At 37.3% G+C, this 16890-nt stretch overlaps 1 protein-coding gene across 1 annotated transcript in view; it reads right to left on the bottom strand.

Annotated features, from left to right (window-relative positions):
* The window catches only part of lpar1 (lysophosphatidic acid receptor 1), a 36462-nt gene extending 19941 nt beyond the window's left edge, over positions 1 to 16521 (bottom strand). Inside the window, exon 1 of the mRNA XM_006795599.3 lies at positions 16074 to 16521. The gene's annotated coding sequence lies outside the window, so the exon portion shown is untranslated. The remainder of the gene's footprint in view (positions 1 to 16073) is intronic.
* Positions 16522 to 16890: the final 369 nt, after the last annotated feature.

Genomic DNA, 16890 nt, shown 5'->3' with positions numbered 1-16890 from the left:
CAAGTCCCACACGGATGCTGGCTAGTGTCTCTCATGCACCTAAGACCAGAAACAGGACCTCAGGGCATGTTTGTGTGTGTGTCCTAGAGATACAGACACAAGGAGGACTGGAGAAAAATGAGGGGACAATGACTGAAAGAACAAGTATTGGAAGTTTTGGGTCAAAGGCCGGTGTTTTCTTTTTTGTCTTTCTTTTAAATTTTCTTTTCTTTATCTTCTTTTGTAATCATCCAAATTCTTTGAAACCCTTCATGAAAGTGCAAACATGAACATGAACTTAAAGCTGTTTGCTTAAAGTTGAAACCAGTTAAGCAAATGCTTTTCTGGATTTTATTTAGATTTCATTTTATTTATTTATCTTTATTTTCTTAAAGACCAATAAAGAACTCCAGCTGCAGACATATTTGCCTGAAGCACCAGTAAAATGTTATTTTGTTTACTAAAATAGCAGTGGTACATTGTATTAGCGGTATTGAATTATAGCTAGTACTGGACTGTTCCAAGCCTACGGGATGTATCTGCTTCTTAATTTCTAAATACTAACCAGACAGCGTTTGAAAGTAGGGCCTCCTTTTTCAGACATGCTTATGCTTATTTACCAATGTTTTGTTTTGCTTTTTTTTAATGGTTTTGTCTATGTGTAAGCAACGATCATTAATCGTGTTAATACAGGTCATTTAATACACTTGTGGAGAGACTTATGAAACTCTTTGGCAACTGATTAACTATGGAACCGTTGGACCTTAGTTCACAGCTGTTTTCACTACACCAACCACCAATATGTAAACTCACGTGGTCCTTTGAGATTGTCTTCCATTGTTATGCTGATGATCTACAATTATTTACACCAATTTCTGGAGGAAATGGATATGCCTGTTAATTTTGGTGAAAAGATGGTTTTAAATCTTAAGTATTACTGAACTAAAACATGGATGGACAGGAAGCATTTATTTATTTTTATTTATTTATTTTTATATATTTATTGTTTAAGAAAACCCTTTTTATTTATTCAAATAGCTTTCTTTCACCTGAGAAGTTTTCCTAAAATCAGACGTATTTTGTCGTTCAAATATGATGAGGTTCTATTTTATGCCTTTGTGGCATCTAGTTTGGATTATTGTATTGTTTTACTATTAGGATACCCAAAGAAGAGGTATGTTAGAGGTCTCAACGTGGTTTAGAATGCAGCAGCTTGCATTCTTACTGGTTCATCTAAATATGATCATTATACTTCTGCGCTTTGCCTCTCTTAATTGGCTTCCTATTTATGCAAGAGCAGACTTTATATCTGCATTACATTCTTCTTGTAAGTCGAAAAAGCCGGACAAAACAGGATTTGTTTTGCCCCTTAGCAAGGTAGAGTCATTCATTCATGATTACTATAGTGCAGTGCTTGTTTGCTGCAGCGCAGTCATGGACAGAGCCTGGTCAGTGCACTACATATGGCTTATTTAGGGAGTTCCAAATACACAACAATGGCAGTATAGATTACAAGTTTTCCAGTTTTACTACTCTTTACATTCACTGCTGCCAGCTTGGATTAAGTTGTAGTTAGCTCTGTTAGCTCTGGTCTGTGCCTTCTAAAGGACTATGATGGAAAGCACTCTTTAAATAAATATATTATTGTTAATAAAGAGGGTTTTCTAATTAACCTGCATAGTTCCTCCATACAAAAATTAAAATATAAAAATTTTAAAAGAAATAATATAAGGAAATCATTCAAAGACCAACATTTTAAAATGACTGACAACAGAAGATAACTTGCAGAGGTTTATAGTATACTGAGTCCAGCGAGCAAATTGATTGGCACAAATAATTTATGTGGTATCTTATTTGATGCAGCACACCTGATTGTTCTGTAAATAGTTTTAAATGGTTATATAAAAAACACCTGAGGCATTTGCTGCATTTTTAGGTAAATAGTACCATATAACTTTGTTGTTTGCAAAACTTGCAATTTTTAAAAAATGTACAATTTGTATTTGCATTTCAAGTTTTGAAAATGATTCGTTAAACATATTTGTGGTTTTTACAGTAAGAAATATAACTTTTTTCTACTCTGATTTTATGTTTTTTGTCTGAATTTAGATCAATTGTGCTAATACACTATGTCAAAATGAAACCATAACTCCAAATTCAGATATGTGAGGTTGTGCTGAAAAGAATGATACCAAACAAGGCAAGATAAACAGTTTTAAAATGTGAAATGTAGAAGTCAAATCAAAAGTAGTCAAAAACGGCCAATTTTACCCTGGACCCCAGAGGGTTAAATAGAAAGCTGTATGGCCTCACTGCAAAAGAGTGTTATTAGGACATGTGAAAATAAAGAACACATCTGTTTGTGAAGCAAACTGCTAAATTTGCAATACTCCCCCCTTTCCTGTTTGTAATGGGTGTGTTATTTCCTTTTGGTGTCTGTGGAAGTTTTTTGTTTTTTTTTCTTAAAGAAGTGACTGTATCATTCCTGCATCTAATTATTAAGATTTTAATCATTGCTCATGTAAGGCAGTCAGTCAGCAATAAGGAGAGGCATTATGAGGAACAACTAAATGACAGCAGCAACACTAATTTAAAAGAAAGTCACAGGGATCGAGTCTCCATTTACATTTACAATGACCACAGCGGATGCCCATGTCGTCGTCTGCAGTTTATGGCCATTAAATGTCTGGAGGGAGCAATCAACAGGGCATTAGATGCCTGAGACAAGTCATTATCAAAAGAAAGTGGAGGAAGTGTCAGTGACCTCTCACTTTCATCAGACCTTCAGAGCCTGTGGAAGGAGATCCTGTCATTGTGTATGTGCATGTATCTGCATACAACAGTTGATAGCTGAATATTGTACAAGACTGTGTAAGAAAAAGGACATAGAATGAGGGGAATTTCGTTTTTTGTTCCTGAACAACACAAAGAACAGTGCAGTGACTTATTTTTCAAGAATTTAAATGTGTTTGAGAGTAAGAGAGGAACGTTTGGGAAGTGTGTAGAAGAGAACAAAATGCTCACTGTGCCCAAGTGTGTGTCGACACACTCTTCATGCTTGTTAGTAATGTGTGATAAAGTCTGGCTGTGCGGAGTGAGAGACTCAGTGTGTGTTTTGTGTGTGTAAGTGTCTAACAGGCTATGAAAGGACCACCCTGGAATCCATAGATGTGAGGTCATTACTCAAGGATCAACAGCAAGGCTACATCCGTATATTGTCAATGTATGCCTAACTGACACATGCATAGGGGCTAGTTGTTCTTCACCATTACTTATTCACGCTACAATAAAGTGCTAAATTGACAATAAATGATGCAGCCTTGCAGGGTGAGATAATTTTTCACTTTTGAAAAATTGAGCTACTAATACTCAATCACAAAACCACACGGTTCCTAGAATATGCATCCAGTACCAGATACAATGGATGCTATAGTTTGTAATGAGGTAAACAAAGGACCATAGATTTTTTTTATTACTATTAAAAGATTTATGGAAATCTTCAACACTTTGCTTTAGGTTAGCTGTAATAGAAACGGGCTCATGGCATTTAAATCTGTTAACACACTTTATGGTATTAGTAGAAAAGCACTGAATCAGGACTGCTATGTCAGCATGTGCTACATAGTAAATTGTTTATCCAGCCCATTCTCATTGCAAGGACATTAAATCTGTCATTTTCTCCAAATTACACACAGGGCGTCTTTTCACACGAGTGGCTGTGGACCAGGTTTAGGTAATAGTCACGCAGATCTGTTACATCTGTCAGATACACTAGGCAAATGCCATATTTCAATGTGTTGACTTAATGCTGTGAGCTCAAACCACAATCTTTTACTAAATCTAAGTAGCTTTTAGTGTCTGAAGTGAAAAAAGTGAGTTCAAATCAAACAAATCAGCAAGTGAAAACCAAGCAAAACAAAGTTCAAAAAGTCAAAGCTTCCAAACAGGAAGCAAACCACAATTTCCTGGCAGACACATCAAGCGCTCGGCCTCTGCTTTTGCTTTTGAACTACACTAAGCATGAGGACTATAAAGAAATAATTCTTGGGTGTTGATTTTCTTTAACAGTTTGTGCTAACACGGCTCTTTTCTGTCAAGATAAAAGAGATGCACTTAAGATTTAGTCAATTTAGCGATTTTTCTACTGGCCTTTTATATTTACATTTGCAGGAAAATGTAAATTAAATGAAGGTTGTTATCAGGTTGTTACCATTGTTACCAAAAAATACATAAAGTCATTTGTACCTTGCACTTCATGCTTAGATGCAATCCTCCATATCTGAGCTCCTCCATACTTGTTATTTTAGTGTCCAGTCTTGCTTGTTGCAAACAGCTGGCTGTGTCAAATTCTTTCCTATGACTTTAATAAATATCCGCAGCTTCACATAGCACGCACAGAAAAAAGCGTCCACTTACAAAAGTTTAATAACAGCAGACTGGTCAGGATCTGATTCTAAATATTGCTGCTTTGTGCTGTCTTCACATGTGACACACAGATTTGAGATTTATACAGCAGAATAATAATGCAGTCCTAATGCTAAACTCCATCAGAGCGGCATCATCTGAAGAACTTACTCATTTTCTAAAGTAAGAATTTTTTCTTGTATCAAAAAATGGAAATTTTACATGTCCTCTCCGAACACACGTGGTTCACTCTAATATTTCCTGAGAGAAATACTTGCCCGAAACCTATGCATATATCAGCTTGTCAAATAACAAATATGCAAAAATCATCTTGTTTCTCATCCTGTCACTACCCATTTGTTTGTGTTATACTTGGTTAATTGCGCTGATCATTATTGAACTGAAGTGGCTGCGAGTTCATAGATGAGCATATTATGATTGGATTATCTGAGCTATCCACTGTAAATTGAGTTCTTATGCATCACTGCCTCATGCTCATCAGCTGAGCAAATTTGATACTTTGTTTTGTTGTTGTTGTTGTTTTGCTTTGTTGTTGTTGTTGTTTTTAATTGGCTCCAAAACAAATGTTGCTTGTGAATGTATTTTGCACTGTTCTGACAAGTGCCGAGATAAACCAACTTCAGTCACTGCCAGACAAGAAGTCCACTAAACACTTAAGAGTAGAGTCTGTTCCCACTCTATTGAAAATGCATCATCCAGCCTTCTGGCTGCTGTTATTGAAATGCACCCCTGAGAGAAATACCTTTAAGAAAATCACCCTCAGATATGATGTTATTCTTACACAGAACAAGAGTTTAGTCTGTTTTAACTAATATTTATTTAGACACACGTTGAGACCAATCACTGATCTGGGATTCCATGCTAAGCAACATATAGCCCTCATGGAACTCATGAAAGAGAAGAAAAATTGTACGTATCATACATTGTTTCACCCATAGTGATCTATAACTCACATGTGCATTAAAGGCTGTATATGAAGTATTGTAGTCTACAAATTGTCTCTTTCTTGAATGAGTCTCACTGATGTAGCATTTCACCGGGAAACTTCTCTTTTCTTTTTATGGAGAAAATGATACATCTTCTAGCTTTGGAGTTCAGACAGAAATATGACCATTTGAAGCTTGTTTATATGTGAGGTCACACACAAAAAAAGCTAATGTTCCAAACAGGATCCCTGCAGTTTATCAGTGTTGTACTCTAGAGTGAGCTCCTGGCTCTGAGGTTTTTAACTTTGAGAAAAAGAATTATTTATTTTCATAAAAAGTCACGAAACATGTAAGAATGATTACAGAGAAGCATAAATTATCAGAAAGAGAAAAGGGAGTCATTTAGTGCACAGCTGGGGTGAAATCATGATTAAAAAAATGTCTAACTATTTTTGGTACATAAAATGAATCCTGTGGAGCATTTTTCAAATTGTACTTTGATGTGAATGATTTATGAGACACAGGAAACATATGAAAGTGATAAAAAAAAATGTCTTCTTTGAAAGCTTGCAAGGGGTTCATGAGCTAAGGCTCTTCTCTATATGTTTACTTAAAGCGTAAGTGAACACCTTCCCTCTTTTCCAATTTCTAACATTAACAGTGTCAGCTATTAAAATATTATATATACTTGCAATATAAAGAGACTTCACTTAGTCTGAGTGAGTTGCTGTTGACCCTTACTTTGCACCTACTCTACTGCTAAGCTAACTAGCTGTTTTCCACAGAGTTTGTAGTTTGCATTTTATAAACTACATATTGATCAAAAATTACTAAAATGGAGGAATTTTATTTCTTACTATGTATCATGGTATATGGTATGAATCACTATGCAAGGCTACCCATATGTTTGGAAATGTACTTCAAATGGGTTCAAAAAGTCTTTTTTTCTACATTTCAATGCATTTTAGATTATCTATAGGAAATATTTGGTTGCAGCTTGATTATTGGGAATTTTAAATGTGTCTAATCCATGTTCGACTCAAGTGAAACCAAAAAGTCTCATAACTTCCCACGGTTCTTCCATCCCTCACCTCCAAATCTCTTTCCTTTTCTCTTTCCACCTCTGTGTCCCCCTCTCCTCTTTGCCCTTGTGCTCATCTTCTGCAATCTTTTTCTTCTCAGATTTCCTCTCCTGTTGCCTGCTTCTTTTCCTCCAGCTCCCTCCTCCCATCTTTGCCAACTCTCCACACAATGTGCCCATTGTTTCCATCTCTCCCACCCCAGATAGCAGAGACGCTGGGCTTCTACAAGCTAGCATGCACACAAACACTCAGCCACATAGGCTTTCATTCTTTAACTTTATCTTTATCATTACAAACCACACACACACGCACACACTTGCACATACACTCAAACAGTTGCTGCGTACCGACAGAACTCGGAACAAGGATTGGATTGAGAGCCTGTGTTGAGTCATGAGTGACTGCAGGCGTGACCGGCTGATTCACAGCTCATCAGAGGATGATACCCTTCGAACCACTTCCATCACAGCACACATGGCCCCAAATGGTCATTATACTGGAATAGAATAGAATAGAATAGAATAGAATACTACACCTTTGTAGGACTATTAGTGTAATCAAGCACCACAATTGCATAAATAAACAAGAATGCAATTCAGTAGTGAAATACATAACCAACATTGTTGGCTTGCTTTAATTCTTGCTTTGTTTATCTCAAAAAGAGCTCTCTGGTAGTGATATGAATGCATTTAGGAAATGTAGGAGCTTCAAACATACACAATATTCTTTAGTGACAAAAACCACACTAAATAGTGATAGGCTAAATATATCGAGTATACTATACATAATATTGAACAGAATTTTCTACCAAAACATTATGGTAGTAAAATAATTAAACAAATAGTGCATTTTAAAAGATGAAAAATCATATTTCAGGCATTTCAAGGAGCAGCGTTTCATCACACCACCAACAGAAGCACATTGGGAATGGTTACTCCTGGATGCGCTGACAAAATAATGTTTCATTTCACAAGGAGAAGGAGTTAACTTCTAAATTACATAGAGAGAGGCGGCTTGGTTTCACAGTGGCTTTCGGTTTTTCCAAAGCCACTGACAGCAATTTGTTATTTCTAAATAATGGGCAGAATCATAAATAACATATAAAAGCTGTTTTAATTTGGCTATAAATTCTCACAGGGACCATAGCTTTGGAAAGTCTTGTGACAACCAAAATCCAACTCACTAGTTATTATCTATGTGGTGGCATATAATGCAGCTTTTCACTTTGGAACTGTCATGTAACTCAGATTATTAGCTTTAAGATCTTTCTCATCTGTCCCACATGTTTAGGTAGAGCACATTTTTATGCTAGAAGGCATAAAAAGGGGATTCTGCTATTAAAAATCCTCCTTCTTACAGTGGTTTAAGATATATTTTAAAAAGAAACTGTGAAAGAAAGAAAAAGATGCTTAAAATAGATGAATAATTGATGGACGGTTGCGTGAATGCATTTAAAACAGTCTAAGAACCGTTTATAACAAGTGGTTTTATTATAATAACTGAAGTATTTAACAATGACTGGATTTTTTTTTTACCTAAACAGTCACTACCATATGTATCAGTTTGTTTTTGTTTTTGTTTGTTTTTTTCTGGATTTTATTAACGGGCGTGTTCTCTAATGAAATTGTACTATTAGAGCCAGATTCCACAAATTACATCACTGGAGCTCAGATGCAATATGGGATTGCGTCAGTGTGGTCTGCAGAGATTTCAGGGTTTGACTCAAAAGTGTTCTTCAAATTCATCACTTTAATGACCTGGCCTGTCAAAACCATTAATGCACTGCACTGAATAAAAACAAATGTGTGCATGTGGTCATAATTTGAAATGATAATTAATTTGTGTGTATATCTAGATTTACATATGCATACATGTATGTATATGTCTGTATCTTCATCTGTGTATGCTCATTGGATACCTTTTTTATTGGATACCAGATCCCAGTTTGTCTTCCAAGCTGCCTTAATCCTTCATGGCTGAGATTCAACAAGGTCCCGGAATCATTCCTCAGAGATTTTGGTCCATAGTACCATGATAGCATCACACAACTGGTACAGATTTTTCAGCTGCACATCCATAATGGGAATATCCCATTCCACCACATCACAAAAGTGCTCTGTTGGATTGAGATCCAGTGACTGTGGAAACCATTTGACTACAGTAAACTCATTGTCATGTTCAAGAAACCCGTTTGAAATGATTTGAGCTTCGTGGCATGGAGTGTTTTCCTACTGGAAGATTGGTAAACCATGGTCATAAAAGGCTTTAAGAGAAAAGTCTGACCCTACCATCGAAATGATCCAGGGGAAATTCAGACTTATCACACTAGGTAACATTTTTACAATCGTCTGTTGTCCAATTTTGGTTAGCCTTATTTGAATTGGAGGCCTGGTTCCTATTATAAGCACACAGGATGGACATTTGGTATGGTACCTTTAAGCAGATGTGCTACTGTTGTAGCACATCTGCTTAAAGGTTTGATGTGTTGTGCATTCAGAAATGAGTATCTTCATATCTCAGTTGTAACAAATGGTTATTGGAGTTTCTGTTCATTTCCTATCAACTCAGTCATCTACCACACACTGGATATATTCTTCTACTTGGGTCATTTTCTGTAAACAGTAGAAATGGTTGTGCCGGAAAATCCCAGTAAATCAGCAATTTCGGAAATGCTCAGACCAACTCATCTGACACCAACAACCACATTCATTGTGGAGCGATCGTGGCTCAAGAGTTGGGACTTTGCCTTGTAATCGGAAGGTTGCCGGTTCGAGCCCCGGCTTGGGCAAGACACTTCACCCGTTGCCTACTGGTGGTGGTCAGAGGGCCCGGTGGCGCCAGTGTCCGGCAGCCTCACCTCTGTCAGTGCACCCCAGGGTGGCTGTGGCTACAATGTAGCTTACCATCACCAGTGTGTGAATGGGTGGATGACTGGTTGTGTAAAGCGCTTTGGGGTCCTTAGGGACTAGTAAAGCGCTATACAAATACAGGCCATTTACCATTCAAAGTCACTTCATTGACCTTCACAATTTTGATGCTCACTTTAGCAGGTTATCTTGACTATGTCAGCATGCCTAAATGCACTGAGTTGCTGCCATCTCTTTGGCTGATTAGATACTTCCAGTAACACTATGAGTAATGTGGGAGTCATTTCAATCAAAATATGTCCTTTGATACCCACAAAAAATATGTAGAGCATCTTTGTAGAGTTTCTGAATTTAGAGATGCACAACATCTCTAAATATATACTTCTTATTGAAATCGATATTGATATTGAAATATCGATTCTTCCGATACCAGTAATTTATGTTCTAGAATCGATTCTCTTATTAAAATATTGATATTTTAGTACTCTGGGGCAAATTTGTAGTTTTTACAATTAAAAGGAACGCAGTGGAAAAAAACTACTTCATTCGGATCGTCTACATTGGAAGGAACTACTTCCTCTTACGCCTTTCATAGTCATATGCGAAACACAGCTGTATAAATGTGTCGCAGCCCCTGGTGTGCGCACTCACAACAATGGCTGAGCGTAAACAGAGTCATGTGTGGACGTATTTTACCTTCACAAACAGCCAAGATGTGGTTTGCGATACATGTGGCAAGAAAGTGAGGTGTTGTGGCAACACCACTAACCTCGTCAAACACCTCAGAGTAAATCATATCACAGAATATGACGAGCTTATGTTGAGGCGAACTGAAGAGGAGGAGAGGGACAGGTGCTGCTAGGGCGAGACAGACATCTCTTGCGGAGTCCTTTAGTGCTGCAGGCAGCAACATGCTCAAATAGCGCACAACTTCAGGTTTTTTATTTCTATATGATAATTCTGCATCATTAAGCAATGAGAACAAGTAGTCTGATGTCCTGTAATCATTATGAAGCTATATTATTATATTATTATTACAATTACATAATGCAATTATATATTGTATTATGAAATACAATGAAACATTAAGTTTTTGTACAGAGTATCGGATCAGTATCGTCAATTCCACCCTGAATTTTACTTGGTATCAGATCGGAAAGGAAATCTGTGGTATCGCACATCACTACCAGGAACAAAAAAGACAGGTAATATTTCTCATATGTTCATTGGCTCCCTGTTAAATTCAAAATTAAATTTAAACTCCTTCTGATTACATACAAAGTCTTGAATAAGCAGGGCTCCTCATATTCTAAAGACCTCATAGGATTGTTTTAAAAGAGCATTTCACTCTTCGACTGCATTGAATTATACTACTTTAAAATGCTATGTAACATCTGAAAAAAGGGTTAGTGTCATTGTTTCACTTCAAAAAGAGCGTGGTGAAGTACAGAACCAAATAATCATACTAATACAGTACCCGCAGAAAGAGTCATGATTTGTGCTGGCTTGAAAAATTATTTCCTTATTATGGTGTTTCTTAGTTCCTCTTTCTTTCATGCATGACTCACACCTTTCAGATGATTTTAACCGTCTTCTGCCTCAAAGCCACACATGATCTGTTACAAGGAAGTTAATGAGTGGTCATTAGAGAAATAAGTGGTAAGAGCAGGATCTATGTCTTGAACCATGTTAGCATTAGAGCCACTGAATGTGTTTATCTCTAACTGGTGTGGTCCAGTGTCTGGCAGCACGAGCCTACAGTACTGCACCATTGTGGGTTGAGCTCCTGACAATGTAAACATCACATGGATGAACACTTGGCTTTTGGTCACACTGACCATTATCCTTTTAAGCCCTTAAAGCCTGCCTCTCAATAAAGAAGAACTTGTAAGTAAAGTGGTAACATAATATGACTGTTCCATATTTTGAAGTGCCAAAACATGTACTGTATGCACCCCAAACACTTTGCAGTAAATATACATCTACCCTTTGTGCAAGTGATTGTGTATTCTAACCTAATTCATGTAATCTTTCTGGGTAAATATCGGGTCCATTTTCTTTTCTGTTAGCACTAGCTAAACTGTGGAATTAAAAAACAATACCTTACATGATGACAGCATAATAATATGTACACACTGATAGTTGTGAGCAGTTTGTGTATAGATTTACCAAACTGTGCAAAACTGCTTTCTTTAAATATTTATGAATGTTTCCAGCATGCCATGACGTTATCTGAAGTTTGTTTGGAATATACAGTAACTACATTAACATCAAATATATTTACTTCCCAAAACAACATTCATTGCGTATCACTCGTAGCCATGCAACCACAGTAGTGTTAATCTGACAGCTGTCAGTTTCCTGTCAAAACCACAATTTATTTTTTCCATTTATCTAAGGTAAAAAAATGAATTGTAAAGGTAGAAGATGGCAACAAAGCTCCCTGTGGATAAACAGAAGAAAACAAACGACTGCCTCCAAATAAGTAGTTATGAGCAAATTCTATCAAAGTCTATCTATTAAAAGCCAAAGGTAATGTTTTCAGAAGATGAGATATACAGCTATAATTACTTGATCCCAGAACCAAGAACAAGCTGAAGTTTGAGAGATATTTTCAGATATTGTTTATGTTATTATGTTATTGACAGTAGCTGATAATAAAAGATATCACAACTACTGTATTCATTTTAGATTTAAGGTCCTTATTGCATCATTTTTAAATTTTGATTAATTAACTTCACAGTAATGACTCAACTGTTGGACTTTTCTAATCTAATCTTACCTAACATAAATGTGATACAAGGCACTGAATGCTAAAGATGTGCAAAGGTCAAAGACTGTGCAGACACTGAGGAGCATAATATCTGTAATTCGTGTTAATAAGAATACATGTGTATGTAAGTAAAAGTCAAGATAACTTCAGAGAGAGTATCAGTGATTCTAAAACCATTTATAACTATTTGTGCTATCTTGTGTATATTTTTTTATAGCTGTGAACAGGTCAAAGGCTATTTTGAATTACTTCCTTTTTTTAAATGGGCCTTGAAGAAATTTATTTTCTGCAGCAACTGCTCACACATTCATGCAGGTTGATGCATGAATGTGGAAACAATCTGGATCTAAGGAGTAAGAATGGGTGGAATGCAGTTCCTTAGAATAGGGGGAGGAAAAATCAGGGTTCCAGTAATCACAACACAGATGTTTCAAGAACCCAGGCTTTTGATGGACGTCAAAGCTCATGACGGGAAACATAAAGCAGTCATCTTCAGGGGAGACAGTAAGTCTTTGCAATGGGAGTTCTGTTTAGTTTGATAAAAGAGGTCAGAAGTCAAAAGAATCAACTTCTCTGGAATGACTTTCAGATGAGTATGTTTCTGTAACCCCATCAAATCTATCAACAACAACTTTAAGGGCTAAGAACCTGAGGTGCTTCTCTGAGCCTCTTTACTTTACTTTGCTTTACCCATATTTTAAGTGCACTTGACTAGTAAATAAAAATGTTTGTGGCCTATATATATCTAAATCTATATATAGACAAAGTATCATTCAACAAAAGCACTCAAACACTGTCACTTTAAATCATCATCAACTGTTTTTTAATACAATGGCATCATAAGTCTTTTATACTTTTTATCTGTTGTTTTTTTCCTGCTTGTTGTATGACACTATCATCTCTCACTTTCTCTCTCCCCGAGTTATGTCTTAATTTTACAACACTCTACAGTAGCTGTGTAAGTTTTAAAATGTTGCACTAAATGAATTTGGTTTGTGTGTCACAGAGTGCTGCAGCTACTTGAAAATGTTATTTTTGTTACCATAAGATGATGCTAAATGAAAAAAAGTGCAGATATTTGCAGTTGTTTTTTTAAAATAAGTACTTGAGAATGACTTAAATAAGCTATATCGAGAGTGAACAAATTGACCTAGTTCAGTAAATAAGAACTATGTGGCTCACTACACTACTGAAGAATTTCCCAGAAAAGAAATGTCCAAAAAATGTGAGATTTTGTATATATGACAATAATCGAACCACTGTGCTTGTTGGATTGATTTCCTGTTTCTTAATTTTTACTTAACTTATTCACACTATCCATCAAATAAGTAAATAAAACGAAATCGATATTCAACAAACTATTAAAGAGAAATCTTTTATTCTGGTTGCTTAAGGCTGTAAGAAATGTTGAGAATGTTGAATCCATGATTAAAGTCGCTTCAAAGGCTACGTCCACACTAGCCCGGATAGATTTGAAAATGGCGTTTTCGTCTGAAAACGCTCCGCGTCCACACTAGCGTTTTCACTCATTTTCACAGAGTTGTGCGTCCACATTGAAAACACTTACGTTCCAGTCCTGCGCAAATGCGAGTGACAATTTGAAGAAAAGCTATCTGGAGCATGTACAAGCTGATATTAATCTTTTTTAGGGCTGTCAAAATTGAGAGCAATCAAAACAACTGCTGTTTAATGCCCTCCACTATCTTTGTTTAATTGGTCACATGACTGCATCACATGACTAAAATGCATCATCGTTTAAGAAAGTCTGCGTTTTCGAGTGTCCACACTGTGAAGGGACAGCTCCGTTTTGAAATGTATTCATTTTCGAGAGCGTTTTCAAAACACTACGTTTTTCCTTGGGGAAAATGTCATCTCAGTGTGGACGAGAGGCCAAAACGGAGAGAAAACTATGCGTTTTCAAACAAAAACGCATTAGTGTGGACGTAGCCAAAGTCATTTGAAATCTCTTTTCAGGAGTGCTAATGGTCCTATCACTCTCTTTAGAATCAAAGACCCCCTGAGACCTGTGACAGCGGGTGGTAGGTAAGCAGTGGTCTCACTCTCTCTTTTGAATACACAAATAAACATACCCACTCAGACACAGAGACACCATTTGAGTCCCAAATTAGTGTTAATCAGGAAACATCAAAAGGGAGTGACAGCATGTATCAAGCACCGTTTTTCCCTTACAGCAGACCTTCTCAATCAGTTCAAATTTACTTTGATGACACAGAAACTCTGCGGTCTTATCACATATCTTGGGTGCATGTGGAAACTTTGATTTAAAAAAAGGAAGGTCATGAACTTAATAAACTGTTCTGGTCAAGTTTCAAGGTTTTTGGTGGGTATATAACATTCTTCAAAACAATAATAATACTTTTGAAGGAATAGGCATATAATGAGCAAACTGCCAATAATAGGAACTAAAAGGAACCAGTAAAACGCATCACATCAGCAACACAGCTGTGAAGTCTTTTGTCACTTTCCAAGCAAGAACACAGCCAACTGTGTTTATTTGAAAGCATGACCCGGGCTAAGGTAACAGAAATCTATCCCTGAGGTCTGTGGAGATTGATGACAAACCAGATGTGTGTGGCTCAAAAGAGCTCTTTCAGGAAACATAAAAGTACTCATTTATGCCTTTTTATCTCCTGTATAGATGTGAAATGGTTCATCTTCAAATGGAAATCTGCCATGGGGAGTTTTGACTAAGAAAACTCAAGGAAGGACAGAACTCAAAGGATTTATTTCACCCTATATCATCAAGAACATCTTAACTCAGCTTAATTGTTGGGCAAGTTAAAGTTTGAGCAAACCTGTTCTAAATTAAGTCCCACGGGTCTCAAGGGAGATTCAGATTTTTCCATTAAGAGTGTTTTACAGTGCCAATAACAGAAACAGAGCTTTTAAGATGTGCTTTTGTCCGATAACAGTCAGCAAGGTCCCCACAAGAGCTGTTTCATGTATATTTATCTCCAGTTTGTTATGCATGACTTATTATGACTAACCGACAAACAACACAGCATCTGATCAGAACCTGTCAGATGAAAAAAAAAAAAAACAAGCATTCCATCCCAGTTGGTCTTAAGATGTTGGAATTATTGCTCCTTTTGACTTTTAGACTACAAGTTGGACCTCTGAGCTATCCATCTCTGCCATAACAGGTGAAGCCTGTGTACCCTAAATTCATACAGTTAAACTTAACTATCTTGTGTTCGATGAATAACTAAATCACTTTGTTTCCAAAGGTGTTACTAAAGTCTGCTAAAATTGTAACAGTTACAGTTGATTTTTAGGGCTTGAGTAGGGTGGATTGACGCCTGCCGGCAGAAGACAGAGTCAAGGCGTTTTCTTTGGAAAGACGCCAGCACTACAAGAAATGCTTCAACATGCTGCTGGTGGTTTGGTCATCTGTAATACTCATACTGACAGCACAAGTGTTTTCTCTTGAATAACCGATGCTGGTTAGAATGGGTTTCGATTTGATTTGGGGAAGGAAGACTCAGAGATTCGATAAAGAAATCTAAAATAAGATCATAAGAACACATTCTCTATAACGAGATCAGCGTGGAAAATCTAAACAGATGTCAGCCTTTATAAACTCCTACACCCAACGCCCATTTATTTTTTTCCTCTCACTCCCATTTACAAGTGTTGTTCCAATCCCAGAGTTTGATAAAGAGCCCAGTTCTGGCGCAACAAGTCCTTCATTCCAGCCGCGTCCCTGTTCTCACATCCTCTATAGACGCACAACTGCGCGTCTCCCGTTGAAATAGCGGTGCGCTGAGAGGCTCCAGGCATCTGCTAATACCATCAAAGCCTTTATCTGAACTGACTGCTCTATCGCCACGTCTACGTGGCAGGTATACTTTTGATTATGAAAAGATGCCCACTCTTAGGCATATGTGCATAGTAAGACACAGCGGTCCACATAAACCTATACATGTACCCCCCTCTATGTAACAAATGTTAAATTATGGGGAAATCTCTCAACAGTGAGGATAAGATATCAAATACTTACAGTGTCCTGCATGCAGTGAGAGCAGTGGGTAGGTGGTTTAGCTTACTCCCTGACTGGTTCCTGGATGTCCAACTCAAGTTTGATCCGGAGTGTCTAAAATTCCTCCAACAGACAACTCATACAGACTCTGCCTGCGCAACTCTGAAGTCAACGCCGCAGCGGTGTAATATAAGATTTAAAATCCAACATGCAGCCAGGTAACCCTTTCATTTTATGTCCGTGCGGGGGGAAAAAAGCGAAAGATCGGTCAAATTTTCCCACCGCTATGTCCCGATTTTGTTTGTTTTTTGGCTTTGTTGTTTTTTGGCCGTTTTTTTTTTTTCAAAAATTTTTTTGCAAGTTGTTTTAATTTCCCCCCCAGATATCGAAGCCTTTGCGCTCTCTGCTTCGTCTCCGTGCCTCTCTGCGCTGGCGCGGCTCTCTCCCTCTCTCTCTCTCTCTCAGTCTCTCTGGCCGACAGACTGCCACACAGACTACACAGGACGGGACCTTTGTCCGCATGTGACGTCACTCACACGCACAAGCCGACACGGTGATAGAAATGCCATATCTTTTATCAAGACAGGACGTTTACAAACAGACTACATTGCAATTTTATTTAGAGAACAGGATGACACACAGTTACAGCTAAAACCTGAAAACACGGCTGCACACTGAAATACAGTGCACAGAATACACAAGCAGCTTTAATACAGCTGAGTGCGTCACATAGCGTCACATAGCACTGTCTGCTCCATTCCCACAGCTTAGACTAAGGAGTTTTTTGAAATGTCCCTCTATAATCCAAGTGCAAACAATATATACCCAAAGGTACCAT

Source organism: Neolamprologus brichardi, chromosome 7 (assembly GCF_056152115.1).
Source record: "Neolamprologus brichardi isolate AB-2024 chromosome 7, ASM5615211v1, whole genome shotgun sequence".
NCBI classification, from domain to species: Eukaryota; Metazoa; Chordata; class Actinopteri; order Cichliformes; family Cichlidae; genus Neolamprologus; species Neolamprologus brichardi.
The sequence above is the reverse complement of the archived record's forward strand: the minus strand, read 5'-3'. Positions and strand labels throughout refer to the sequence as shown.